Below are 27,985 nucleotides of genomic sequence, written 5' to 3' on the forward strand. Positions count from 1 at the left end.
TTAGGGACTATAATTAGATACTGTCATAGCTTATGTGAGTGGGTAAGGAATAGAACTGTTAGGGGGAGGGACCTTTGGGGTTTTAAAGGAAAATATGGGGGTTTGAGGTCATAAAAGACCAGACCTTGGACCCAAACTGACCTTTTGTATGGATTGTCTTTTGATGTGTTGTGGGGGATTGGGGGGGTGAAGGATGTTTAATCTTTTTTTTATTTTGAAGTGTTCTTTGCCCATTGTATTGTTTCATTTTATCAATAAAAAGATATATTAATAAAAATAAAACATGTCCTTTGTTGTTTCAACCTATGCTTGCAGGATTAATCATGGAGTACTCATCTACCTACTTCTCCAGCCAGAGGACCACTGTGTCATGGTACGATTACAGCAGAAGAGTAGCATCAACAGATAAGAGGACTTCAATCTTTGCTGATATCACAGCTGTTGAATAATACAGGACATCCAATCTATCAACATCTACATAGAAGGAAAGAAAGAAGACAGACAAAGGGAGAAACTAGGGCAAGAAACCATTGCACAAGAACGAACACAGGATCAGAGAATATTAAAAAGTAACAAGATTAATCAATCCCACCATGAAGCAGAGGAAAAGGCAAACAAGTCTTGCAACAGGGAACACCTACACATACATACCTCAGATGCAGCAGGCATGTGGTCACATGAACATGCACAACAAATATATGAAATCATAATTGCAGGGAAAACACACATCTTATGTTTTGAGAATATAGTTTAAAAAATGCATATTGTGAAAGTATCCATGCATTTTCAGATACCAAAAATCCTCTGGCTTGGACTCTAAACAGGTTCTTCTACAGCTGACCCATTTAGCCCAGGTATCCATCAACAGACTCCTCTGGCAGGAGGAACAGGGCATTTGCCAGTCCCACATTCGCCTGTCAAACACAAACATGAAAACACATAAAAGGCAGTTGTATGAGATGACACTTAAATTTAGGTCCAAAGAAAATAAATGGGAACAACAAATTCTACATAGTTCTCCTTAATAATATAAACAAAATATGTGACTACTATTAAACATTACATACATCATTTTATTCAACCATAAATACCCCTCAATCCCATGGACCAACTATTAAATCGCAAAAATGGTTTTTATATCAATCATATCCCAAATATACTCCCACAATACACAAGAATATATATATATATATATATATATATATATATATATCTACCAACGCAGAATGTCTCTTTGAAAAAGAAATACATTTTAACTTCAGTAATATATAGTAAGTCAATTCCCTTGATTCTGTATCTTCTATATGGAAGAAGAAAAAAAGCAATCCAAAGATCAAATCCATAAAGAAGCAGTCCAAAAGACTTCCAGATGATCCCAACTTGTGCTGAAATATGCAATGAACATTTCCTCTCAAAATAAAGCCTCACAAGGCTTCATGATGTTCAAAACAGCTGAATGCAGTTCAACATCAATTAAAAAGCAGCTCAGTCCATTTATAAACAGTGCGACACAGTTCTGTGTTTCGCCTTATGGCATCTTCAGGAGCCGTAAACTACTAGTGAGAAATGACGGAACCTCCATCAGGAATTGACTCTGCTAACTGGTAACTGCTATGTATATTTTTGTTCCCAGTCATTTCAGGGGATTTTGATTGTTTCGAGGTCTTCCCTATTATTATGCTGTTATTACATCAGTTATATCATTTCCTGCCGTGGGAACATTGAAAAAGGCCATTCTATCCATGATCTCAAGTGATAGAAGGGTGGGAGAATGGTAATTATGACAAGATTTTAAATTATAAAGAGCAGCACTGGATATTTTCCTTAAACACTGTGAACCCAGCTGGGCCCAATGCAGAAACAGAGTAGATAACAGTAGTTTGAATCCAGGCTTGTGATTGGCTGTCTTAGGTATCAGCTGATAATAAAAATTAATGCTGGGGAGACGCTGCCACCATTGCTTAAATTTCTATATTGGCAAGATATGTCGGATATGTTAAAGAGAATTTTATCAACTAATTAAACTGTTGGGTTTAAGTGTTGCAAACACAACAGTAAACCATCATATATTTTTTTTTTCTGTAGTGGGTAATCCTTGAAAAAACTTATTTAAGCAAAACACGTGCCGTGTCGGATGAGAAGAACCCTTAGCCATCAAAACTCAAATGCGTATTTTTTTACTACATATAAGTTTATGTGACAAGTTAAGAGTATAGAAAGAGTTACTTTAAAGAGGACCAATGAAGAGGTGGCATGTCAGACATGATGGTGAAAGTTTAGCTCCATGCATTGTGTCTGAGGTCCATAGTAACACATATATAATTAATTGTGTTTGAATGTCTAGAATGCTGAAGGAGGTATTTCCTAAGACTGTCATAATCCAATCTATAAAAATGTTAAATACTTTTTCTTTTCTACCTTTATTCTCTTGGCATTTTATTTCTTCAACTGGATTGATCTCAGTCTCTCTTTTCTATTTTCCTTGTGTCAGTCTTCTCCTAAGTTCTTTTTCAGAGTCTCTTTTCATTTCTTCTCTCTCAACAAACAGTGAACTACAAATAAACAGCAGATATAAATAACAAAATGAATAAAAATATAAATGTAAACTCCAATTTATTTATTTAAATTTTTTGTATATCACCAATCTAGATAGTCTTAAAAAACATGGACAATAAATATCAATAACAGACAAACCTTAAAAATCAGTAACAGTTCACAACAATGAATAAAATCACTCACTGCATATTCAAGCTGCTTTTACTTGAAGAAAGAGAATTGGCTTTTTTTTCAATTGTTTAAAATCCTTTTTCATTCATAAATTATCTAGATGGGAATTCCATGTTATAGGACCTATCACAGAAATTATTTGACTATGAGCAAATGTCTCTTTGCCACCTGCAATGAAGGAATGTATAGTAAACTTGACCTTGAGACTACCATATTGGGCTTACCACCTATTAGTAAAAGGAGCCCTAAGGCCTTGTTTACTAAGCCTGGCTATAGGCATGCTAACATTTTTAGCATGCACTAAAAATTAGCCTGCACTAATGCTTGAGACACCCATAGGAATATATGGGTGTCTCTAATGTTAGCATGCGCGAGAAAAGCTAGCACACCTTAGTAAACAGGGCCCTAAGCAGGGCCGCCAAGAGCCAGAGCCGGGCCCGGGACAAGGCCGCTCCCGGCCCCCCGGGCCCCCCACCACCACCTGAGGTCATCGTCGTCGTCGCCGGGCCCCCCTCCAACCGCTACCGGGCCAGGCCCTGCACTAACCTTAAACGCCTCCTTTCAGCACGTTTGCAGCAAGCAGCAGGGCAGACCTCTCCTTCCTTCCGTGCCCCGCCCTCGCGGACGTTACGTCAGGTGAGGGCGGGACACGGAAGGAAGGAGTGGCCTGTCCTGCTGCTGCTTGCTGCGAACGTGCTGAAAGGAGGCATTTAAGGTTAGTGCTGGGAGCGACGGAGGGAGGGCGGGTCGGGGACTTTTGTCTCCCCTGTCCCCCCCTCTCGGCGGCCCTGGCCCTAAGTATTTAATTACATCTGTTCCTAACTCGTTTTACTGGTCTAACATTATACGATGTATTTTACTTTCTGTTAATGAATTTTGAACATGTTCATGTTTTTCAAATTGTTATGTAAGCCACATTGAACCTGAGCTCTACTTGGGCTAATGTGGCATATAAATGTCATAAATGAAATAAAATAAATAAAAGATGAAAAAGTAAAGGAAGGAAAGCCTCAAAGAGTTCCAGCTCAAACTGAACCTTCAGAACTGGAACTTTTCATCATAGGCATTAAAAACCTTCCTGATTAACCATCTCTATAATTTCATTAATCTGTATTTTGATAATCCGCTAAATTCAAAGTCCAGTATCAAAGAGTGCAAGTAATAGCTAACAAGCTTAACGCATGCACTTATCTTTCAATATTCAGGATGGGGCGCAACCCAGCACTGAGCCATCTTCATACTTCATGCTTTAGTAGACAAGATATCAAACTAATGACCAACGATGGCCAGCATTTCGCTATGCTGCTTCAGGGTCATGCAATCTCAGATGTCTAACAGCATACTCCTGCTGTTTTTTTGTGGCTCATCAGTTAAGCTTGTTAGCTATTACTTGCATTATTTGAATTTTGCAGATTATCAAAATACAGATTCTATCTTAATGTAGCAATACATTATTGTTTCTCATTATTATGTTGTGGGAATTGATTTTGCTTTGATATTTACTATAGTGTTTGCACATTCCCTCACTGTCTAAGTGGCTATAGTGGATGCTTAACAATTCCACAACTCCCCTACCTGACTGCTATTATAGCATAATTTAGTTTTACAGCAGGAAGAGTACATGCAGAGGTCTGAGCAAAGGCTTTTCAACTAAAAGTAAGACATGTAGCAACTTTTTTCAATCAAAGTGTGATCTGTCATAGAAAAGTGAGCAAACTTCCATACCTTATCTGAAAGGACATCTGATCCAGGTCACAGTCAACTCTAAAATCTAAAGTCTAACAATATTTACTGTGTCAGAGGATCACAGCATGAGTAAAACCAAAATCATAGCCAGTAGAGGGCAGTGGTCACCAGTACATGTGCAAAAGCTTCAATGCAATCTTACAAATAGAAAAGCAGATTTTGATTTGAGTAGAATCACTTTGAATAGTGACTAAACAGTATATGTAAATCAAAATAATAACTTTTAATGTAACGGTAACAGTACACCTGCAAATTGAATATAATGTATAGTATTAAAATGTAACAGCACAATACTAATATGTTTTAAGTACTACAGCAAATATCCTTGTGAAACTTTTGTTTTTGACATTTCCAGGATGTTGCATCCTTGGCATGAACTTTTCCCCTCTACTTATGTAGAATTGTATTATTTTTATTGGACGTTTGGCATCATTCTCCTTATGTTACAGTTCCTGAAAGCTAGTCACAGAAGTATTTTTATTTGAAATAGAGATATCACCTACATGTTTGTTGACCATTATCATTCTGTCCAGTCCTACAGAGTGTTGGAAAGAAATTATACACAAGGGGTTTTAGAAGGAGGCAAAGTACTTTTCTGAAAATAATTTCTGTTTCTGCTCTTGCCCGCCTCTTTTATTTCTCACTGAATTCTGCTCTTCTGCACTGCTTCAGTCTACATGGCTGTCTTTCTTCACAGATTTCTCACTTATCACAGAGTAGCTAACTATGTGGTAGTCTATGCCCAGAGACTGTAGGTAGTGTCATTCCTTGGCCTTGGCTTGCACCTGATGGTAGAGGTCCCACATAGAAGTCATTACTGCACTGCTCCTAATTAAGCACAGCTGGGTTTATTATTTATTGACTTATTTGTGGGTGCTTTTAATCTGATTTTAAAAATCTGTCATGGGACATCACAGTTGACATCATCAGTCCCATGCAACTTGAAAATCTCTTTATGGCACAGATTACGATCATTGTGTCACCGTAAAGTATATAGAGGGGCATAATCGAACGGCGCTGGCCAAATAGATGGCTGGCCATCTTAGGGGCCGGCTCCACAAGGGGGCGGAGCCAACCGTATTTTCGAAATACAGTTGAGGCCAGCTAAATCGATCGCCAGGTTTAGAGGAGATGGCCGGCTTCGTTTTTCTGCCATAATGGAAACCAGGCCCGGCCATCTCAAACCCAGCGAAATGCAAGGCATTTGGTAGTGGGAGGAGCCAGCATTTGTAGTGCACTGGCCCCCCCTCACATGCCAGGACACCAACTAGGTACCCTAGGGGGCACTTCTAGAAATTAAAAAAAATAGCTCCCAGGTGCATAGCTCCCTTACCTTGGGTACTGAGCCCCCCAAATCCCCCTCAAACCCCACTCCCCACAACTCTACACTATTACCATAGCCCTAAGGGGTGAAGGGGGGCACCTACATGTGGGTATAGTGGGTTTTGGGGTTTTTTGGAGGGCTCAACATTAACCACCACAAGTGGAGCAGGTAGGGGGGGGGAGATGGGCCTAGGTCCACCTGCCTGAAGTGCACTGCACCCACTAAATACTGCTCCAGGGACCTGCATACTGCTGTCAGGGAGCTGGGTATGACATTTCAGGCTGGCATAAAGGCTGGCAAAAAACTTGGTGGGAGGGGGTTGGTGACCACTGGGGGAGTAAGGTAAGGTCATCCCCGTATCCCTCCGGTGGTCATCTGGTCAATTGGGGCACTTTTTTGTGACTAGGACCTAAAAGTAAATGGACCAAGTGCAGCTGGTGAAATGCTCGTCTGAGCCAGCCATCTTTTTTCCATTATGGGGTGAAGCTGGCTATCTCGTAACCATGCCCCTGTCCCGCCCCCACCTCGCCCCGTTCCGCCTACTATACCTTCCCTTGAAGGTTGGCCAGCTCCATGATGAAAAGCAGTTGGGGCCGGCTAAAATCGGCTTTCGATTATACCGATTTGGCCAGGACCAGGAGATTGCCGGCCATCTCCCGATTTGTGTCGGAAGATGGCCGGCAATCTCTTTCGAAAATAAGCTCAATAGTGGCTTAAACAGGACTGGTCAGAACATGGGAAGAGTAGAAAGCAGTGGGTCAGATCTAACAGGCATCTGTAGTAATACAGCGCTGCATAACCCTAAATTGTACAGCGCTGTGTAACCCTAGTAGCGCTTTAGAAATGTTAAGTAGTAGTAGTAGATGTAGTTTAGTTTCATTTATTTGATACACTACCTGCATGTCTGTATCAAGGCAGTTTATAATGAATTTACAAATATCACATGAATTTTTAATTATACAATGATTGAGAGAAAAAGAAGGTAAGATCACATCAAAGAGAAGAAATAATAGGGAGTGTAAAGGTCAGAGGCTGAAGCAAACGTCAGTAAGAATGGAATAAGACAGACAAACAGGATTAGTGAGCCATTGCCACTGCCCTTCAATTTTGGGTTAAAGCATTTCAGAGACCTCTGATTATTCTGTTTCCTCAAACACTATGCAAAAGATCCAGGTCTTTAGGCCTGCTTTAAAACACAAACATGAAGGTTCAATCCTTAGAGAGGAAGAGCATTCCAGAGGGATGTAGTCATATAAATCAGAGTATTGGGTCAATTCCTACCTTGCTTTAGAAAGAGGTGGGACAGCTAGTAAGATACATAACAAGGAACTGTGCTTATGCATGGGTTTATGGGGCAAGTAGGTTCACAATAAAAACTGGTGCTGAGTGGTAAATAGCACTATAAGTGGGTGTTATACTAATACTTTTTAAACAAATAGGAGAAAATATTTTTTTCACTCAAAACCTTAGTTAAGCTCTGGAATTTATTGCCAGGGGATATGGTAAAAGCAGTTAGCTTAACTGGGTTTAACAAAGATTTGGGGAAAGTCACTGCTTATCCCTGGGTATAAGTACAATGGAATCAGTGGTGTAGCTAGGGTAGTTGACACCCGGGGCCGGTCATTTTTTAACACCCCCCTCCAAAATCCAGTATTAGGCATGCCGAGAATTCAAAACACTCAGGACCTATAGAGCAATTCTACCATACCATAAGCAGTCATTTCTACGAATCACACAAGGAAAAGGAAAGCATCTTAAAACACTACAGTGAGCACTAGAACATCAATTCACCTATTGTAAAATGAAACCAGACAGAATAGTACAGATAGTCGATCCTGCACAGTCAATGCCAATTGAAAGCCATGTCTTTTTCACAAACACAGATACACCCTAATCCACTATAGAATAAGTAGTAATATTTAAACTTTCTATTTAGACAAAAATTAAACTGAACCCCCAAGATGCCAGACTCTGTATACAATGCAACACCACAGAAACAGAAAATGTCCCTTAGTACTGTGCAAAATATAAAGACAGCAGATGTAAATTTGAAAAAAAACTAACAAATACCAATCACCACTTTACAAATCAACAAATAGAAATAAAACAAATATAGAAAATAAAATAATACCATTTTATTGGACTAATACTTTTAGCTTTCAGAGGCCAAAACATCCTTCCTCAGGTCAATACAGTATAGTACTGTTACAGTATCCTATCTTGACCTGAGGAAGGGGGTTTTGTTCTCCGAAAGTTAGCCAAAATGTATTCAAATTTATTAACACAGCTACAATACTACTTTATCCTAAAGCAAAAAAATAAAATATATATTTTATTTACAGTTTGTTGTCTCTGGTTTCTGCTTTCCTCATCTTATTTTCACTGTCTTCCTTCCATCCAGCATCTGTCTTCGGTCTCTCTCTGCCATCCAGTGTATGCCCTCTCTGCTGTACCCTCCATCCAATGTCTGCCCTGTCTCCCTGCTCCTTCCATCCACATCTGCCCTCTATCTCTGCCCCTTCCATCCACCATCTGCCCCTGTCTGCCCTCTCTCTCTCCACCTTCCATTCACTGCCTGCCCTTTCTATCCCTTCCATCCACTGTCTGCCCTTTCTCTCTGCCCCTTCAATCCACCATTTGCCCTCCCTCTCCCATCCATCCAGGGTCTGCCCTCCCTCTCGCTCCCCCTTCCATCCAGGATCTGCCCCTCTCTCTGCCCCTTTTTTTAGCCCCCAGTTCCAGCCACACTATCCCACCAGTCCCCTGTTTCAGCCCCAGCCCTTTTCTCCCATCAGACCTGAGCTTCAGCCCCCAGCCACTTCTCCCTGCCCCCTTTTCAGCCCCCAGTTTCAACCCCAGCCTTTTTCTCTCACCAGTTCCAAGCTTCAGCCCCAGCCACTTCTCCCTGTCTCCTTTTCAGCCCCCCAGTCCCCACAGTTTCAGCCCCTGCCCCTTTTCAGCCTCTAGTCCCAGTACTAGCCCTCTTATCCCACCTACCCTCCTTTTCAGCCCCCAGTTCCAGCCCCCTTCATCCACATGCCTAATATTAGGGCCCCCCTTTTCAGCCCCAGAACCATTCTCCCACTTGACCCACGCATGCCCCATTTTCCCACCAGCCCCAGGTATGGCCCCCATTTTCCCATATGGCCCCTTCTCAGACCCCAGTTCTAGCCCCCTTCTCCCATCTGAGAGCCCCCTCCCCTCCTCCCATTTGAGAACCCCCTCCCCTCCCCTCCCCACCCTAGTCCCTTTCTCCCATCCAAGAACCTCCTCCCCTCCCCAGTCCCCTTCAACCATCCGAGAACCCCCTCCCCACCCCTTCTCCCATCCAAGAACCCCCTCCCCACCCCAGTCCTCTTCTCCCATCCGAGAACCCCCTCCCATCCCCTCTGAGAACCCCCTCCCTACCCCAGTCCCCTTCTCCCATCCGAGAACCCCCTCCCTACCCCAGTCCCCTTCTCCCATCCGAGAACCCCATCCCCACCCCAGTCCCCTTCTCCCATCCAAGAACCCCAGTCCCCTCCCCACCCCACCCCACCCGTCCCCTCCTCCCATCCGAGAACCCCAGTACCCTCCCCACCCCACCCGTCCCATCCAAGAACCCTCTCCCCTCCCCAACCCCAGTCCCCAACCCCAGTCCCCTTCTCCCATCCAAGAACCCCCTCCCCTCCCCACCCCTTCCCCCATCTGAGAACCCCCACCCCAACCCTTCTCCCATCTGAGTCCCCGCCCGACCCAACCCAACCCACCTACCAGCTCCGTTCTCCTGCCAGCACCCTCACTGCCTTTAAAAAAAATTTGCGAAGCGCCGGAGTGGCAGGCAGCGCCTCGCGTCTGCCCTGCTAGTAAAAATCTCCTCAACGTAGTTGGGCCTTCCCACACTGAGTCCCGCCCACCCTCGAGAAGGCCCGACGACGTCGAGGAGATTTTTACTAGCAGGGTAGACGCGAGGCGCTGCCTGCCACTCCGGCGCTTGACAAATATATTTTTAAAGGCAGGACAGGGTGGGAGCTGTGGGAGCGGAGCACCCCCCCCCACCCACTGACACCCGGGATGGACTGCCCCCACCGCCCCGCCCTTGCTACGCCACTGAATGGAATCTTGCTATTTGGGATTCTTCCAGATACTTGTGATCTGGATTGGCCACTGTTAGAAGCAGGATATTGGGCTAGTTTAGAGGAAAGGTCAGGGATTAAAGAACAAGAGTGTGGATCAACCTGAAGAAAGAGGTGGATTTCAGCAACACACACACACACATATATATATATAAAGACCAAAATGACTGAATAAGGAATGCAAGAGGAGCAGAAAAATATTAAGAAAAAATTTGTCAAGAACAGATGCCTAAGGGTTACTACAGTGGAATAGTAGGGAAGCAAAAACAGAGTTTGACTATTGGACCTGAAATAGTCTATTAGCCAAATAGAATTTAAAACAAATAAAACGGTTCCTGGAATGTGGAATTCTAGAAGCCTATGAAGAAGAAAAGAATGTTTTATCATAGCAAAGGTCTCCGATAGTAGAACAGCTTTCTATTTATCAAAACCTAATGTAATCAATCGGAGCCAAAAGACTAGTTTCAGTACTATAGCCAGCCCGGAAGTCGATGGAGTACACTAATTGAATTATGGAACATACACAAATTGAGAAACAATTGTCTTTTCAGTGACCTTAGAGAGGAAAAATAAAGTAGAGATTGGATGGTAGAGATTCCCTCAATTGAAACAAAACTGAAACAGTATTACACTCATAAGGCACTACTCCATCCCAGAGGGTACAAGTAATTATAGAAAAATAGTAAGGAAAGAAATGAGACAAAAAATGCTTCATAAGTAGAGTATGCAATGTATCAGCAGGGGAAGTAGAAGAGTGCATGGCAGATATCATGTAGACTAGAATACTATCCCCCTCCACCCCCCCCCCCTCCTACTGATATTCATCTGGTGTCAGGCTGCGTGGTGACTGCCTGACGCTGGTGGTCATTCTGGATAGTCAATGCTGGGCAATATCCAGGGACCGGCATTGAATATCCAGTTTGTGACCATGGAAACTTAGGGGTCCTTTTACAAAGGCGAACTGAAAAATGGCTTGTGGTAGTGTAGGCGCGGGTTTTGGGCACACGCTGATCCATCTTTCAGTGCGCCTGTAAAAAAGGCCTCTTTTTTGCTGAAAATGGACATGTGGCAAAATCAAAATTGCCGTGCGTCCATTTTGGATCTGAGACCTTACCACCAGCCATTGCCCTAGCGGTAAAGAATCCGGGCGGTAATGACCCACACGCGTCAAATGCCACTTGGCGCACGTCTGAAAATAAAAAATATTTTTCAGACGCACGTATCTGACGCACACCAAAAATGAAATCACCACAAGAGCCACGTGGTAGTCGCGCGGTAACTCCATTTTGGCGCACGTTGGGTGCGCTTAGACGCTTATGTGGCTTAGTAAAAGGACCCCTTAACTTGTTAATACAATATTCAGTACTAACTGGTTAAGCGCTTAGTGGTTAAATATAGGTCTGCTATTTATGCAGCCTATTTTAACTGCTTAACATAGCCAGTTTGGCACTGAATGTCAGTGCCTAACTGGCTATGTTGCATGATATAGTTGGTTATCTGCTAACTGCGAATGTTCAGTGGGAGATAACCAGTTATCTCCTACTGAATATCAGTGATTAGGTATTAAAACACTATTTAACTAGCCATGAGCCATTCCTAGCTGGTTAAATCGTTTTGAATATTGGCTAGTATAAGTTATATGCACGTAGACAAGAGCATTTGCACCAGCTCTATGGCTGGCGTAAGTGCTTGTGCTCAAACACATATTAGTGTACATACTTGGGTTATGCATGTATTCTATAAAAGAAAGTAAGCAGGCCTCTTCCCTTGCTACAAAGGCTCCATATAGCCCCCCCCCCCCCCCCCCCCCCCCCCCCACACACACACATACCCAGGCTCCTAAAGTTAGGTGTCCCTTTACAAAATTACCCTCAGAATATCTATGCTTTTGCTGTTGGATTCAGATCATAAAAGAGTATTTCAAATACAACAAACATTAACTAAATTTACCTTGCAGGCAGGCAGATATCTAGCAGACCCAGGTGGAGGGGCATCTGAGAGATAAGGAGCCTATGGCCCCATACAACTGGGGTATAAGTTGAAAGAGGTCCAAAAAATATAAAAAGCCATGTATGGAAAACAATTACCGTGAAAGAAGGAAAATTAACACCTAATGGAGGAAGACTTAAGAGAATGGCTGTTGGATTATCACTGAGGAGGGACATGTAACAATCAGCTGGGTTGTTACACTTCTCTCCTCAGCTTAGTTGTGGGACGAATGATATAATGGCATTGTATCGTTCCATGGTGTGACCGCACCTTGAGTATTGTGTCCAATTCTGGTCACTGCATCTCAAGAAAGATATAGTGGAATTGGAAAAGGTGCAGCGAAGGGTGACGAAAATGATAGCGGGGATGGGACGACTTCCCTATGAAAAAACATTACGGAGGCTAGGGCTTTTCAGCTTGGAGAAGAGACGGCTGAGGGGAGACATGATAGAGGTATATAAAATAATGAGTGGAGTGGAACAGGTGGATGTGAAGCGTCTGTTCACGCTTTCCAAAAATAGTAGGACTAGGGGGCATGCGATGAAACTACAGTGTAGTACATTTAAAACAATTAGGAGAAAACTTTTCTTCACCCAACGCGTAATTAAACTCTGGAATTCATTGCCGGAGAGCTTGATGAAGGCGGTTAGCTTGGCAGAGTTTAAAAAGGGTTTGGACGGTTTCCTAAAGGAGAAGTCCATAGATCGCTACTAAATGGACTTGGAAAAATCCACAATTTTGGGAATAACATGTATAGAATGTTTGTACGTTTGGGAAGCTGCCAGGTGCCCTTGACCTGGATTGGCCACTGTTGGGGCAGGATGCTGGGCTTGATGGGCCTTTGGTCTTTTCCTAGTATGGCATTACTTATGTACTTATGTACAGTCCTTAGCTTGGAACTCTCCAAGTTTAGAGACTCGACAGAGGGTCTGTGGGAGAGCAACAAAAGATCTCTGGCTGCTAAAAACATCTTAGAGAAAGATCAACTACACTGGCTCTCAATTGGTTTTTCAGACCAATTTCAGCCCTCTTGAGCTTGTTTTTCCAATCTGTGTAAAGGTATAGTCCATCTTATATGAAAAATAAACTGGAATAGTACCACTGTGATTGTCAGTTGTGTTCTACCCAAAGAGTCTTATTTCCTCATCTTTATAGAGTAAATATCCAGCAGACATAATGTAGGAGAAAAAAACTTTTTTTTAAGTCTTAGTATTTTTATTGATTTTGTTACAAGAAAAGGAATTGGTAACAACAATTGCATTACAATACAATATAGGATTTAAATTATCATTGTGAGTACAGAAATAGAGAAAAAGAGAGAGAGAGAAAGAGAGAAAACAAACAAAAACAAAACAGAGGATGCAAAGCAGAATATGATTCATGCATATATCACAGATGGTAACGATCAACAATAATATAAAAAGAAATATAATAAAATATGTATACTTTTATGGTTTTGCAAGAATTTAAAAACCATCAGCCTAATATTCACCTGCACTCATACCCTGATTCTCCTCCTCTTCCATGTCCTGAACGTGTGCCCAATGTTCAAAAAGAGTTATCCAAACATAGGCACCCTTTATCTGAATAATTCCCTTAGTTGGAACTCTATCCTGCTTATTTTGGAAGGAGAAGGGCGCCCATCTTCTGACCCAAATCGGCATAATCGAAAGCCGATTTTAGGCGTCCTCAACTGCTTTCTGTTGCGGGGACGACCAAAGTTCAAGGGGGTGTGTTGGCAGTGTACTGAAGGCGGGATGGGGGTGTGGTTAACAGATGGGCCTCGGCCAATAATGGAAAAAAGAAGGGCGTCCCTGACAAGCATTTGGCCGACTTTACTTGGTCCATTTTTTTTCACGGCCAAGCATCAAAAAGGTACCTGAACTGACCAGATGACCACCGGAGGGAATCGGGGATGACCTCCCCTGACTTCCCCAATGGTCACTAACCACCTCCCACCCTGAAAAAAAACAAGTTCAAAAACTTTTGTCTTTTAGAGTATGTCCTTTGCTATGCCTCTGCTCTTGTGATGCTTCTAACACCCTTTTTTTTTAATTTATTTGGATTTTGGATCACAGGTAGCAGTAGTGGGATTTGAACCAGCTGCCTCTGGCTTGCAAGACCAGTGCTCTAATCACTAGGCCACTCTACTGCTACTCCTCCATACCCCTCCACTCCACTCTCTTGAAATTTGGCCATCCCTGTGGGGGGGGGGGGGGAGGTATGTGTGTGTAGAGTGGAGGAATGGCAGAGTGGCCTAGTGGTTCAAGCACTGGTCTTGCAATCTAGAGGTGGCCAGTTCAAATTCCACTGCTGCTACTTGTGATCCAAAATCTAAATAAAGAGGGTATCAGAGGCATAGCACAAGGCATGGATGTCTTTCTCACAAAAACATCCACATTTTGGATGTCCTCAACTGCTGTCACTTCCCCTCCTTAGGAAGGAAATCATGTGCAAATGAGCTAACAGCATGCCCTTTCCTTTCCGGATCAGTAAGGAAAGGCCTTTTTACATTCAGTTAGTGGGACCAGTGCACTACGAATGCTGGCTCCTCCCATGACCAAATGGTTTGGATTTGGTTGTTTCTGAGATAGGCATCCTCAGTTTCCATTATCGCCGAAAACTGGGGATGACCATCTCTAAGGTCGACCTAAATTTCATGATTTGGGCGTCCCCAACCGTATTATCGAAACAAAAGATGGACGTCCATCTTGTTTTGATGATACGGGTTGCCCTGCCCCTTTACAGGGTTGTCCTTAGAGATGGCCGCCCCTGTTTGATTATCCCCCTCTATGGCACTTATTTTCAAAGCAGATGGATGTCTCAAAGGCCAAAAAATGTCCATCTGCCGAAAATGTCCAAATCATGATTTTCAAAAAGCAGAATTTGGATGTTTCCACTGCAATAGACCCAAATAGCAAGGGGACATGTTGGAGGCAAGTTTTGGGCAGGATTAGATGATGTTTTTATCTAGATTAGTTTCAATCCAGAGTACAAAAAGATTCCCTCACTGAGCAGATTATCACTGAAGGGATGAAGGAATGACCCCTCCTTCATCTCATAAGTACATAAGTACATAAGTAATGCCACACTGGGAAAAGACTAAGGGTCCATCAAGCCCAGCATCCTGTCCACAAAAGCGGCCAATCCAGGCCAAGGGCACCTGGCAAGCTTCCCAAACGTACAAACATTCTATACATGTTATTCCTGGAATTGTAGATTTTTCCCAAGTCCATTTAGTAGTGGTTTATGGACTTGTCCTTTAGGAAACCGTCTAACCCCTTTTTAAACTCTGCTAAGCTAACCTCCTTCACCACGCTCTCCGGCAACGAATTTAATTATGCGTTGGGTGAAGAAACATTTTCTCCGATTTGTTTTAAATTTACTACACTGTAGTTTCATTGCATGCCCCCTAGTCCTAGTATTTTTGGAAAGCGTGAACAGACGCTTTACATCCACCTGCTCCACTCCACTCATTATTTTGTATACCTCTACCATGTCTCCCCTCAGCCGTCTCTTCTCGAAGCTGAAAAGCCCTAGCCTCCTTAGTCTTTCTCCCACTGGTTACTGCTCACTCCCCTAAAAGTGAAAGTGACAGTGAATACTAGGCTCTATGACTGCTTCAGGTAGTATGGTCATTCCTAATAGAGCAAGTGTAAGGAGTAGCCTAGTGGTCAGTGCAGTGGACTTTGAGCAATGGGACTCAAGTGTAACTCCTACTTTAACTTTTTTATTTCTGTACAAATATATGAGCCCTCCTGACACATAGAAATATCTACTGTACCTGAATTTATAAGACACCTGCAAGTGTGATAGCTATTGTAGTAGTGTAACCTTAGGTACAGTAGGTTTTTATATATTCCTGGAGGGCTCACAATAACATATAAAGAAATGAAGGTGGCATTTGTACCTGGGTTACATTATTTAAAGTCCACTGCACTGACCACTAGGCTGCCCATCTGCAGATATGTCTGTGTGGTCATTTTTGTACAAATGACACCAGACAGACATTTTTGTGCCTGCTTTCTTTGAATTCATATTTTGGATATTTCAGTTTGGAAATAGTTCATTTTGGACACTAAGAACATAGTGTTGCCATACTGGAACAGTCGGAGGTCTATCAAGCCCAGTATCCTGTTTCCAAATATGGCCAATCCAGGTCACAAGTACCTGGCAAGATTCCAGAGCAGCAAAACAGATTTTATGTTGCTTACACTAGGAATAAGCAGTTGATTTTCCCAAGTCCATCCTAATAATGGCTTATGGACTTTTCTTTTAGGAAGTTATCCAAATCTTTTTTAAACCCTGCTAAGCTTATTGCTTTTACCACATTCTCTGGCAAATAATTCTAGAGTTTAATTACTTGTTGAAATATTTTCTCCGATTTGTTTTAAATTTACAACTTAGTAGCAATTCACGTCTTACCCATTCCACTCCACTCAGTATTTTATAGACCTCTATAATATGTCCCCTCAGCCATTGCTTACCAAGCTGAAGAGCCCTAGCCACTTTAGCCATTCCTCATAGGGAAGTCATCCCATCCCCTTTATCATTTTTGTCACCCTTCTCTGCACCTTTTCTAATTCCGCTATGTCTTTTTTGAGATGCAGTGACCAGAATTGCACATAGTATTTGAGGTGCTTTCCATTTCTTTCCTGATAATTCCTAACATTCTATTTACTTTCTTAGCTGCCACTGCACACTTAGCAGAGGGTTTCAATGTATCATCAATGATGACACCTAGATCCTTTTCCTGGACGGTGACTCCTAATGTGGAACCTTGTATTGCGTAGCTATATTTTGGGTTCCTCTTTCCCACATGCATCACTTTGAACTTGCTCACATTAAACATCATCTGCCTTTTGGATGCCCAGTCTCGTAAGGTCCTCTTGTAACTTTACACAATCCTCTTGCGATTTAACAACTTTGAATAACTTTGTGTCGTCAGCAAATTTAATTACCGCACTAGTTACTCCCATCTCTAGATCATTTATAAATATGTTAAAAAGCAGCAGTCCCAGCACAGACCCCTAGGTAAACCCATTATCTTCCCTTCTCCATTTAACTCTACTCTCTGTTTTCTTTTAACCCATTTTTAATCCACAATAGAACACTACCTCCTATCCCATGACTCTCCACTTTCCTCTGGAGTCTTTTGTGAGGTACTTTGTCTAATGCCTTTTGAAAATCCAAAAATCCAGATACACAGTATCAATCGGCTCGCCTTTATCCACATGTTTGTTCACCCCTTCAAAGAAATGTAGTAGATTGGTGAGGCAAGATTTCTCTTCTCCAAATCCATGTTGGCTTTGTCTCATTAATCCATGCTTTTGAATATGCTCTGTAATTTTGTTCTTTATAATAGTCTCTACAATTTTGCCAGGATCACCGGTCTATAATTTCCCGGGTCACCTATGGAATCTTATTTAAAAATCAGTGTTACATTGGCCACCCTCCAATCTTCCAGTACCATGCTTGGTTTTAAAGATAATTTACATATTACTAACAAGAGTTCTGCAAGTTCATTTTTCAGTTCTATCCAGAAATCTTATTTTAAGCTAAAACAATTAAAACTGTTGCGTTCCTATTTTTTGAAAGATCATTTCAGAACTATTGCTCAGCTGTCCATTTTAGCATTGTTGGGTTATGGATATTCTTTGTGGTGCCCTTTTGCAAAGCGGCAGTAAGCTCAACATGGGCTTACTGCTCGCTAAAAGGGAAGTACTGCTGGACTATCATAGCAGCCTGGCGGTAGTTCCCACTCCCAGCACACACCATTTCCAGCGCTACAAAAATACATTTATTTTTGTAGCACCGGTGTGCTTCACATGCCGCATATACATTTCTTTAAACAAAAAAAACCCTGCCTTTTACCCACTGCAGTAAAAACCTGCCTTTTACCCACATACATCGACACCAGCACAGGCCCCTTTTGACACAGCTTTGTAAAAGGACCCCTTTGGGAATAGCAACAATTAATAGCATTCAGTTACTACAACATTCAACATTGATGTATCGTTAATCAAGATTTGATCATGTTACACCATTGTTAGTGAATTTGCATTGGCTTCCAATATGGGTTCATTTTAAAGTGATTGGCTTGCTTTTTAAGATTTTACAAGGTTATTGCCCAGAAGGACCATTTCCATTGAATAATCTATTAAGTTCTACCGTGGAAACTATGAGTTGTAATTATTTGCTTTTGGCCTTTCCATCTGTTAGAAAAAAAAACATTTTCTCTCATTCTTTTATGTATCTCGCTGCGCACTTGTTGAATGATCTTCCTATAGAAATTCTTTCTTTAAGATGTTGTTTTTCCTTTCTTAAATTTGTGAAAACATATTTGTTTTCTAAATTTTTTAAATGTAGTTTTGAATAGTTCGTGTAAATTTTGAAAAACAGCACCTTTTTGTATTCCGCTTTAGAACCTTATTTGAGGGAGTTGGTGGGTTATAAATCCATTATAATAATATAACATAACAAGTAACTACCTTTTCCCTCATGTTCTGCAGATCCTGAGGGTGGTGCTGTCTGGCTGCTGGCTTCCTGGGTGCCAGATGGGAGCGGGAAGGGACCTGCTGGGTATGAAGAGTGGTGGTCTGGGCCTCAGGGTAAGCCTGCACGTCCCTCTGGAGAGCCACAAACTGCAGCCATGTGCTGTCCCAAGCCTCATGAAAGACCTACTGTATCTCCTGCAGTACAAGCAGGCAGCTGTCTTGTGCCTTTACAGTCCCTGCTTTGGGGTAATCTGGGGCCTGTTATCTCTTTCCGCCACCTGCAGTCTATTGTGAGACTCTCCTTTCTGTGCCCTCTCTGCTAAGCTATTTCCTCACCTCATGGTTTGCAGAACACAGAGCAAATTCCAGTCTATGCACTGGCAGAGAATACCGCCAGACCTATGCCTTGGATTACACAACAGACCTTTCAGTTCTTTTCCTTTACTCTATTTCTTTTTTGACCTATCCCTTTATTTCTGTGTAAAAGCCTGTATATATGTAGCTATATAAGAATAATAACATAAAAATAGCCATACTGGGTCAGACCAGATTCAAAATTGACTACTCCCCAGAAAAAGTCAATTTTTTGGACACCACAGTTTCAATCAGCAATGGCTACATATAAACATCCATATATAGGAAACCCACAGACAAATGCAGCTACCTCCACAACTCCAGCTTCCACCCTTCACATACAAAAAAATCCATTATTCATAGCCAAGCCACAAGATACCACCGTATCTGCTCTGACCCAGGGGACAGAGATAGGCACCTCAAAATCCTGACTACATCCTTCGAACAGAAAGGCTACAACCCCAAAATAATCTCCAAGAATATTGCCTCCTCCCTCAAAACACCCAGGGAAAATCTGCTACAATACAAAGAAAAGAAAGCCACAGACAGAACCCCCCTTATAGTGACATACAACCAAGAGCTGGAAAAATTAAGAAAAATCATAAGAGATCTGCAGCCACTACTCCAGGAGGATGAATTACTGAGAGAGATATTCCCATCACCACCAGTGCTGGCCTTCCGAAAGCCACCCAATTTAAAACACAAGCTAGTGAGAAGTAAACTCTCAACAAAGACCCATAAAGAAGAGAATGGCACACATCCTTGCAATATATCCAGCTGCAAACTATGCCAAAACATTTCACAAGACCCCACATTCATTCACACAGGAAAAATATTCAACATAAAGGAATCCTTCACATGCTCATCTTCCAATGTAGTATATGTCATCAGTGTAAAAAATGTGATGAAGGATGAAATGGAGAAACAAGCCAGAAGCTGAAGAAGATATTTAATTTACATAGACATCATATGAAAAATACCAGTGCCAACCAGGATGTTACCTCTGTGGGACAGCACTTCACAAAACCAGAACACTGTACTAATGATTTTATGGTGAGAATACTTAAGGAAAACTTTAAAACAATACAGGAACGCAAGACCTTTGAAGCCAAAATGATTAAATATTTTGACACCCACCAGACAGGACTTAACAAAGATCTGGGTTTTCTAGCCCATTATAAACCATGAAATTTCACTGCTTTGTCACCCTCTAATCACCATGCATATCTCCCTATCCACCATCCTCTCAGCCCTCTCTGTTTTTCACCTAGCCCACCCCTCCCTCACCCTTTCAGACCATCACTGAAATACTTTGATGTTTCACTTATATATGCTGTTACTTATCAAAATTTGCTTATTTCTGATCTGACGAAGAATGGCTACCTTCGAAAGCTAATCAAAAAATGTATTAAGTTAGTCCAATAAAAAAGGTATCATCTTATTTTCTTTTCTATGTTTTATTCTATTCTATTTCTATTGACTGATTATTCTTCCCAATGTGCATCATTTTGCATTTGGCCACATTAAATTTAATCTGCCATTTTGATACCCCATCTTTCTGTTTCCTAAGGTCTTCCTGCAATTTTTCACACTCTGCATGTGCATACACAGTTCCCCCCCCCCCCCCCAAGCTACACCAGTAGGAGAGAGAGAGAGAGGACAGATGAAGAGAGAGGGCTAATGCTAGATTAAAAGGGGAGAGGGAAGCCAGACAGAGAGAGAGGGCCGATGAAGTATGAAAGAAGAGAGAGATAGGAAAGACACTGGATGGAAGAGGCAGTGAGAGAGAGAGAAAGAGCAGACACTGGATGGAAGGGGAGAAAGAGGGCAGACATGGGATGGAAAGGGGAAGGGAAAAAAGGTCTGAAGCTGGATAGAAGAGGAAAGAGAAAGAGGGCAAATGTTGTATGAAAGAGGGCAAAGAAAAAAGGGCAGATGCTAGATGGAGGGGAAACAAAGAGAGCAGTGCTGGATGGTTAGGGGGAGAAAGAAGATAGAATTAGTGAGAGGTTGGGGAATACAAAGAAGTGGAAAAGGAAAACTCGTGTGAGGGAAAGTTGTGGGTAGATATGTAAAAAGAGGGAAATTGAAAGCTGGATAGTATGGAAGAAATCTGGACAAAGAGGCAGAAAAATAAATTGAAGGAATCTGGAAGGAAAAGGAGAGAGAAAAATGCCAAATGGACAGAAAATCCTGGCAAGAAAGTTAAGAGAAAGGAAAGCAAAAACCAGAGACTAGAACCAACGCAATTAGAAAATGTAAATGGCCAGATAAGGTAGAAAAAGAATTTTATTTTTAGTTTAGGAGAAAGGGAAATGGGACTTGATATACAGCCTTTCTGAGGTTTTTGCAACTACATTCAAAGCAGTTTACATATATTCAGGTACTTATTTTGTACCAGGGGCAATGGAGGGTTAAGTGACTTGCCCAGAGTCACAAGGAGCTGCAGTGGGAATTGAACTCAGTTCCCCAGGATCAAAGTCCATTGCACTAACCACTAGTGTGATAAATGAGTTAATAAATATTAATAAATAGAAAATGGACTAATTTCAATATATTTTTGACTATTGGAAACCAAAAGCTCCTTCCTCAGGTCAGAACAGGATACCATAACAGCAGTATTCTGTCCTGACGTGAAGCAGGTTTTGTCCTCTGAAAGCTAATTGAAAGACTGTATTTTGTCCAATAAAATAATATCATCTTATTTTACATTTTTTGTTTTATAGATATTTGTAAATTTGTAATGTAATTGGAATATTTCAGTTTTTGAAATTTATATCTGCTGTCTTTATAGTTTGCACAGTACAGGGGGAGGACATGTATCACTGTTCCACTTGCTTTGGTGTTGCACTGTATGCAGAATCTGGTTTCCTGTGGCTCAATTTAATTTTTCTTTATATATGTGACCTATTGAGCAAAAAGGTACCAAATAACAGAAAAAAAGGCTATAAAAGTTTAGAGGAGTGAGTTTAAGTTTTGAAAGTTTTGTGTACTATAGGATCAGTAGAATGGACTTTGATGTTTTTCATGTGGTATAGCCTAAACACTGAAGGCACCTACAGTGGGACATGTGATTTCTGGGCTTAATTACTTTTTTATTTATTTTAAAGAAGTAATTAGTTCATACTTGAGGCTGAAATTTTGCAGGGTTATGCAGTTGATTTTCCTCTACCTTGTGGTATAAATAAATCAAATACCACAATTTTGTACCTTTTCACTCAGTGGGCAACATTTCTGTTTTAGTTTGTGGTTATTTTGTTTTATTCTATACTGGGTGAGGGTCTATCTGTGTTCTCTGTGTGTTAAAGAGACATGGCTTTCTGTTAGCATTGACTGTGCAGGATCAATATGTACTAATCTGGCTTGTTTAGTTTTCCAATAGGTGCATTGATCTTATAGTGTCCTCTGCAATTTTTATGATACACTTTTTCCTAAGTAGGCCCTTGTGTGAGTCGTAGAGGTTACTACTGTTATGGTATGGTAGAATTGCTCTGTAGGTCCTGAATGACATTTGTAGTGTTTTGCATTATTTCACAGTATGTCTGGTACTGGATTTTGGATTTGGATTTAGATCACAGCTTTCTCAGTAGCAGCTCAAGGCTAGTTACATTAAGGTACAGTAGGTATTATTATCTGTATTAGCTGTACCTAATATTTGGCAACTCAACAGTAAATTAAAGACTAGAAGAGCCTGGTGGCCATTTGGCAACCTACCAAAAACAATGATAGGGAATGTTAAAAAATCATCTGTACTGGGAGTCAAATAATCTAGATACACCACTGGTGCAACTGAAAAGTCATGGATAGGGCCTGGTTAGGGCATTTATTCAGATAGTGGGTGCCACTATCCAGATAAGTGTTTTTGAACATCTGGCCAAAGGTATTTAGGTTATCAAAGTATAATTACAATTTTAAAAATTATGTACCTATTCAGCATGCCACATTTCCTTATAAACATATACCCTATTTCTCAGTAGCGAATCAGAAATGTATATACAGATACCAATAATACTTATGCACAGAATAGCATTCCAGACACTAACATGCATATAATATATGCACATGTATCTCCAAGTGCTGATAGAATTTATTTCTGTGCAAAATATCAGGTTATGTTAATAGTCTATAAGAGAATCTGGGCACCCAAATGCCATTATAGGTAGGCTTTTATTTTTTTATTACATTTGTACCCTGCACTTTCCTGCTCATGGCAGGCTCAATGTGACAATGAAGGGTTAAGTGACTTGCCAAGAGTCACAAGGAGCTGCCTGTGCCTGAAGTGGGAATTGAACTCAGTTTGTTGGGACCAAAGTCCACCATCCTAACCACTAGGCGACTCCGCCAAGAGGAGTTTGGTGCCTAAATAAAGACATCCACTCGTAGAATTTTCTCCATAATGTGTAAATATCTTTGTCAGTGCCTCATTTTATTATCATATGGGAAGTACTGGAGTGCAGAAATATTTCCAAAATTTCATCTTCAGATTGTATCTTTGAGCATTTTGTTTGCTCGTTTTACATTTTTTCTGAGCAACAACTGATCATATAGAAAAGGGCACCAACTGTGTATATAATATAAATTAGAACTCATACTCATACTACCCCTCTCCTCAAGTCGCTTCACTGGCTCCCTATCCGATTTCGTATCCTGTTCAAACTTCTTCTATTAACCTATAAATGTACTCACTCTGCTGCTCCCCAGTATCTCTCCACACTCGTCCTTCCCTACACCCCTTCCCGTGCACTCCGCTCCATGGATAAATCCTTCTTATCTGTTCCCTTCTGCACTACTGCCAACTCCAGACTTCGCGCCTTCTGTCTCACTGCACCCTACGCCTGGAATAAACTTCCTGAGCCCCTACGTCTTGCCCCATCCTTGGCCACCTTTAAATCTAGACTGAAAGCCCACCTCTTTGACATTGCTTTTGACTCGTAACCACTTGCCTCCTCTCCTCCTTCCTGTACACATTAATTGATTTGATTTGCTTACTTTATTTTTTGTCTATTAGATTGTAAGCTCTTTGAGCAGGGACTGTCTTTCTTCTATGTTTGTGCAGCGCTGCGTACACCTTGTAGCGCTATAGAAATGCTAAATAGTAGTAGTAGTAGTAGTAGAACATGCATGATAATACACGTTGAAGATCCAGGTAATAAATCATGGTCAAATGGCTAAAATACAGGTAAGAGATCTTTGTTTCATATGTTATATGTTAAAAACATATCCTTCTCTTCTTATAAAATCATCAGCATTTCTGTATAACCAATCCATCATTCCCAACGAAGGTAAGAAGGTAGGTGGGAATGCATGTTGCTAGGGCAGTATTTCCAGCTTCTCTTTCAACACTCTATGGGAGTGACTCAATATGCAGCTGCTTTACTTTAGTCCATTATATGGGGAAAAAAATCTTGAAGTAGGTGTTGGAAAATCAGAACTGGTTTACATATTCCTTGCATCCTAGAATCCTCTTTGCCCCTTGTCCTCTCTGTGTTTTAACTTTCCAGGCTTCTCACTCTTCTGCTTTCATTTCTTACACCTGATGAAACACTTGTCTTCTTAGTCCTGATTCACATGAAAGACAAAGAATTCATTTTCGATATGATGTCTAAGTCTGAATTTGGCCGTTTTGCAAGACCCATACCATTTTTGTTACTTTTCTCTGGACCAATTCTTTTTATGTCCTTAGTTATTTACAGCCTCCAAAACTGTACTCCAAGTGAAGACTAACCAATGATTTGTATAGGGTCACTAACACCTCTTTTCTCCTGCTGGTTATACCTCTCTCTATGGAGACCAGCATCTTTCTAGCTATATCCAACATCTTGTCTCATTGCTTCACTGCCTTGAGATTCTCAGATACTATCACCTCAAGGTCTCACTTCTGAAACATGCTTATCAGTCTCTCACCCCCTATCTCATACGTGTCCTTTGGATTTCTACAAAATTATAAACTCAGGAATCTAATTATCATCAATACTTCCTCAAAAATCAAATGAACTACAATAATAGAAAGTTTCTTTGGAAATATCTTTATTGTGTCATGAATGTAACAAGTCAGTACAGTGCCAAGACATCCCTCGGTCAAGCAGTCAATAACAAAGCAAAATTGTTCAATAAACCCGACTATGCACCCAGTCTCTGGCTCTTTTATATCACCAGACAAAGAAACCAATAGGCCCACCTGAGCAGAGTTCCAGCCAGCTATTCCATATGCCATATTTCAAAAAAAAAAAAAAGAAAGTTTCTAGACTATAACTACAAAATATTTAGATATAACGAAATACAATTTTATTAAGTTAAATTAAACACATTTTCTCAATATCAAGAAAGGCACAACACTCATTCCACCCTTCCCTTATGACATATTTTTAAAACATATTTTTTTAAAAGAGAAATTTCCTTTTTGATCAGAAGAGTCAGTCCATGGGAAGTATATCCAACTGTACCATTACAATCACTAGATGTTTGGTAACAAGTCCGTCCACGTAGTTCGTTGGAATTGAAAAAATCACTGTTCTCCCACGGAACTTCAATCACAAACTCTTCAGTTCATAATTTCTCACATCAGTATAGGCACAAACTGATATTCTACAACTCCAGTTATAATAGAGATCATCCAGCCCGACACAAATTCATGTTTCGCCCCAAGGGCGTCATCAAGAGCTGTCAGTCTGTGTGTACAAAGTGTTACAGTTTACCCAAAAGTTCATCATATTACAATATTAACCATAATACAAAATATATAGCAAAAAGTAAAATAAAAAACTCACCAGCAAACAAACAAACAAACCTAATTTTTAGCAAGACACAGTTGCGGAATCCAAACAGCCTTTCTTTTTCTTTTTATTTGTTACATTTGAATCCCACATTTTCCCACCTATTTGTAGGCTCAATGTGGCTTACTGTTATGATTGGGGTCTGAACCCCTCTCAAACTTACCTCTTTCCTGGGGGTCAGCTTCTTAGCTGGCTTCTGTTTCTTTTGTCTGTCCTTTCTGAGCTGGCTCTGTCTCTCTGTGCTGGCAGCTTCCAGCAGCATGGCTCTAATTGTTTCATTATACTGCACCTGTGTGGGTAGTCTGAGTTGCTCTAACTCTCTTTGGGTGTACTGGCTTCAAGTGTTTCACGGTTTTGCATTGGTGTGGGTTGGGCCTCTCTGGGTCAGTGTGCTTTTGCCTAGGTCTAGGGAGTGTGTCATCATCAGGGAGGGCCTTGATAAGGAAGTGGTCTTGTTTCCTTCAGGGCCTTTGCAACAGTGGTGTTTGCTGTAGGTAGGGTGGTGCAGTGTGCACTTCTGACTCTGTGTCTAGTTTCCCTGCTTGCTTTTGCTAAGGTCCAGGTTAGTGTTAGTGCAGTGTGCACTGGTGTTTGTGTGTTTGGTCCCCCTGCTTTTCTCTCTTGGTTTTGGAAGCATTGCTGTGTGTAGGGCTTTGGAAGCTCTGTTGCTGATAGAAGTACTTCAGGGTTTGGTGTTGTTAGGAACACTGCAGAGTTTGCTGTTAGAAGTACTTCTGGTGTTTGTGCTATTGGGAGCATTGCAGTCTTTGCTGTTGGTGTTTGGTGATTTAGAATCACTTTTGGCTTATGTGTTAGCTTCCCTTCTTTTTCCTTGTGGCTCCCCTGTCTTCCCTTTTAGTGCTAGGAGCTCTTCTGGTTGCTTGCCAGAGTAGTGCTTAGGAAGCACCTTGTTAGTTGTATCTAGCTTGCTAGAGCAGTGCTTAGGTAGCTGGTTAGTTCTCTGTTTAGCTTATTAGTGTAAAGCTCTGCTTGTAGCTTGGTGCTTAGTAGCACCTGTGTTAGCTTTGTGTTTAGTTCCCTGCTCTGTTAGTTTAGGGCTTAGGAAGTCCCTTTCTTGAGCAGGGATTAGGAGCTCCTGTTTAGTATAGGGCTTAGGAAGTCCTTTTGTCAGTTTACTGTTAGGAACACTCCTGCTGGTTTAGGGCTTGGGAGCAAGTAGATCAGTTTAGGTTTAGGAGCACTTCTGTTTCCAGTCCTGGTCCCTATGTCATCCGGTATCCAGTAAGTCCTGTCGGCTACTCGAACCCAGGAGCTCAACTTCTGGGGGGCTTAGTAGCTAAGTGCAGGTGAAGCTGTGTGGACCAGTCCAGTGTGCTCCAGTCCCGTGTTCCAGTCCTGTGTCCTCCAGTCCGGGGGACCAGTCCAGTGTGCTCCAGTCCCGTGTTCCAGTCCTTTGTCCTCCAGTCCGGGGGACCAGTCCAGTGTGCTCCAGTCCAGTGTGTTCCGATCCTGTGGGTGTTCCAGTCTGGTGTGCTCCAGTCCAGTGTGTTCCGGTCCGGTGTGTGTTCCAGTCCGGGGGATTCCAGTCCATGTGTTCCGGTTCGCTGGGCAGTGCCTGCAGTCCCTGCCGGTGTGCTTACCCAGTGTTGGTTGGTGGGTTTTGCCTACTGCTGTCGCTCCTCGTCAGCAGCCCAAGGGCTCACGTTTGCTCCAGAGCCCAGCCCCGCGGGCTCTGAACCTGAGAACCTGACAGATTGCAAAGGCCATGAGCCCGGCAAGAACCCCCGCCCAGCTGACCCAGCTGGGGTCCAGCTCCATCGTTGTTCTTGATCCTTCTATGACTCTTCGTCAGTATCGTGGGAAACTTTTGTCTCATCCTGTTTTGAAGAAGACCCCTGAAGCGGCAGCTGAGAGAAAACGTGTCCGGTGGCTTGGAATTGCTGAAAACCCAGTTTCAGATATGGACCCTTTTATCACGCTCGCTGAATATCGCCGCAGCCTGGTCTTGAATCCAGCTTTGTGGGATACTCCTGAAGCTGTCGCTGAGAGGAGACGTCTTGGGAATTCCACGCTCTGGGCCCAGCAGGGGTCCAGTCCCGTTCAAGCAGCGCGCCTAGACAAGCCTCTGAATCCAGTCCAAGCAGCACGTCCAGCCAAGCTTCAGAGTCCAGTCCGAGGGACGCTTCTAACCGAGCCGCCTATCCCAGTTCAGGTGGCGCTTCCATTCGACTCTCCGAGTCCAGTCCGAGGGATGCTTTCGACCGAGTCTCCGATTCCAGTCCAAGCAGCGCTTCAAGCCAAGTCTCTGCATCCAGTTCAAGTGGCGCTGTCTACTGAGCCTCCTAGTTCCAGTTTGGATCCCAGTTCCAACCCCATTTTTGATCTGGATCCGTTTCTGACACTCCAGGATTACCGGGTTGCACTTTTGTCTGATCCAGCCTTGAAGAATACTCCTGAAGCTGCAGCAGAGAGAAGGCGTGTCTCCTGGCTTGGGTTCGA

At 42.1% G+C, this 27,985-nt stretch overlaps 1 long non-coding RNA gene across 1 annotated transcript; it reads right to left on the reverse strand.

Moving 5' to 3' along the window:
• Window positions 1–800: 800 nt before the first annotated feature.
• Window positions 801–25,730, reverse strand: LOC115462436. The gene is made up of 3 exons (XR_003940847.1): window positions 25,689–25,730; window positions 2,419–2,552; window positions 801–914 (listed from the first exon to the last, which is right to left on the reverse strand). It is a non-coding gene; the product is annotated as an uncharacterized LOC115462436 (long non-coding RNA).
• Between the last annotated feature and the right edge of the window lie 2,255 nt (window positions 25,731–27,985).

Source organism: Microcaecilia unicolor, chromosome 2 (assembly GCF_901765095.1).
Source record: "Microcaecilia unicolor chromosome 2, aMicUni1.1, whole genome shotgun sequence".
Lineage (NCBI taxonomy): Eukaryota > Metazoa > Chordata > Amphibia > Gymnophiona > Siphonopidae > Microcaecilia > Microcaecilia unicolor.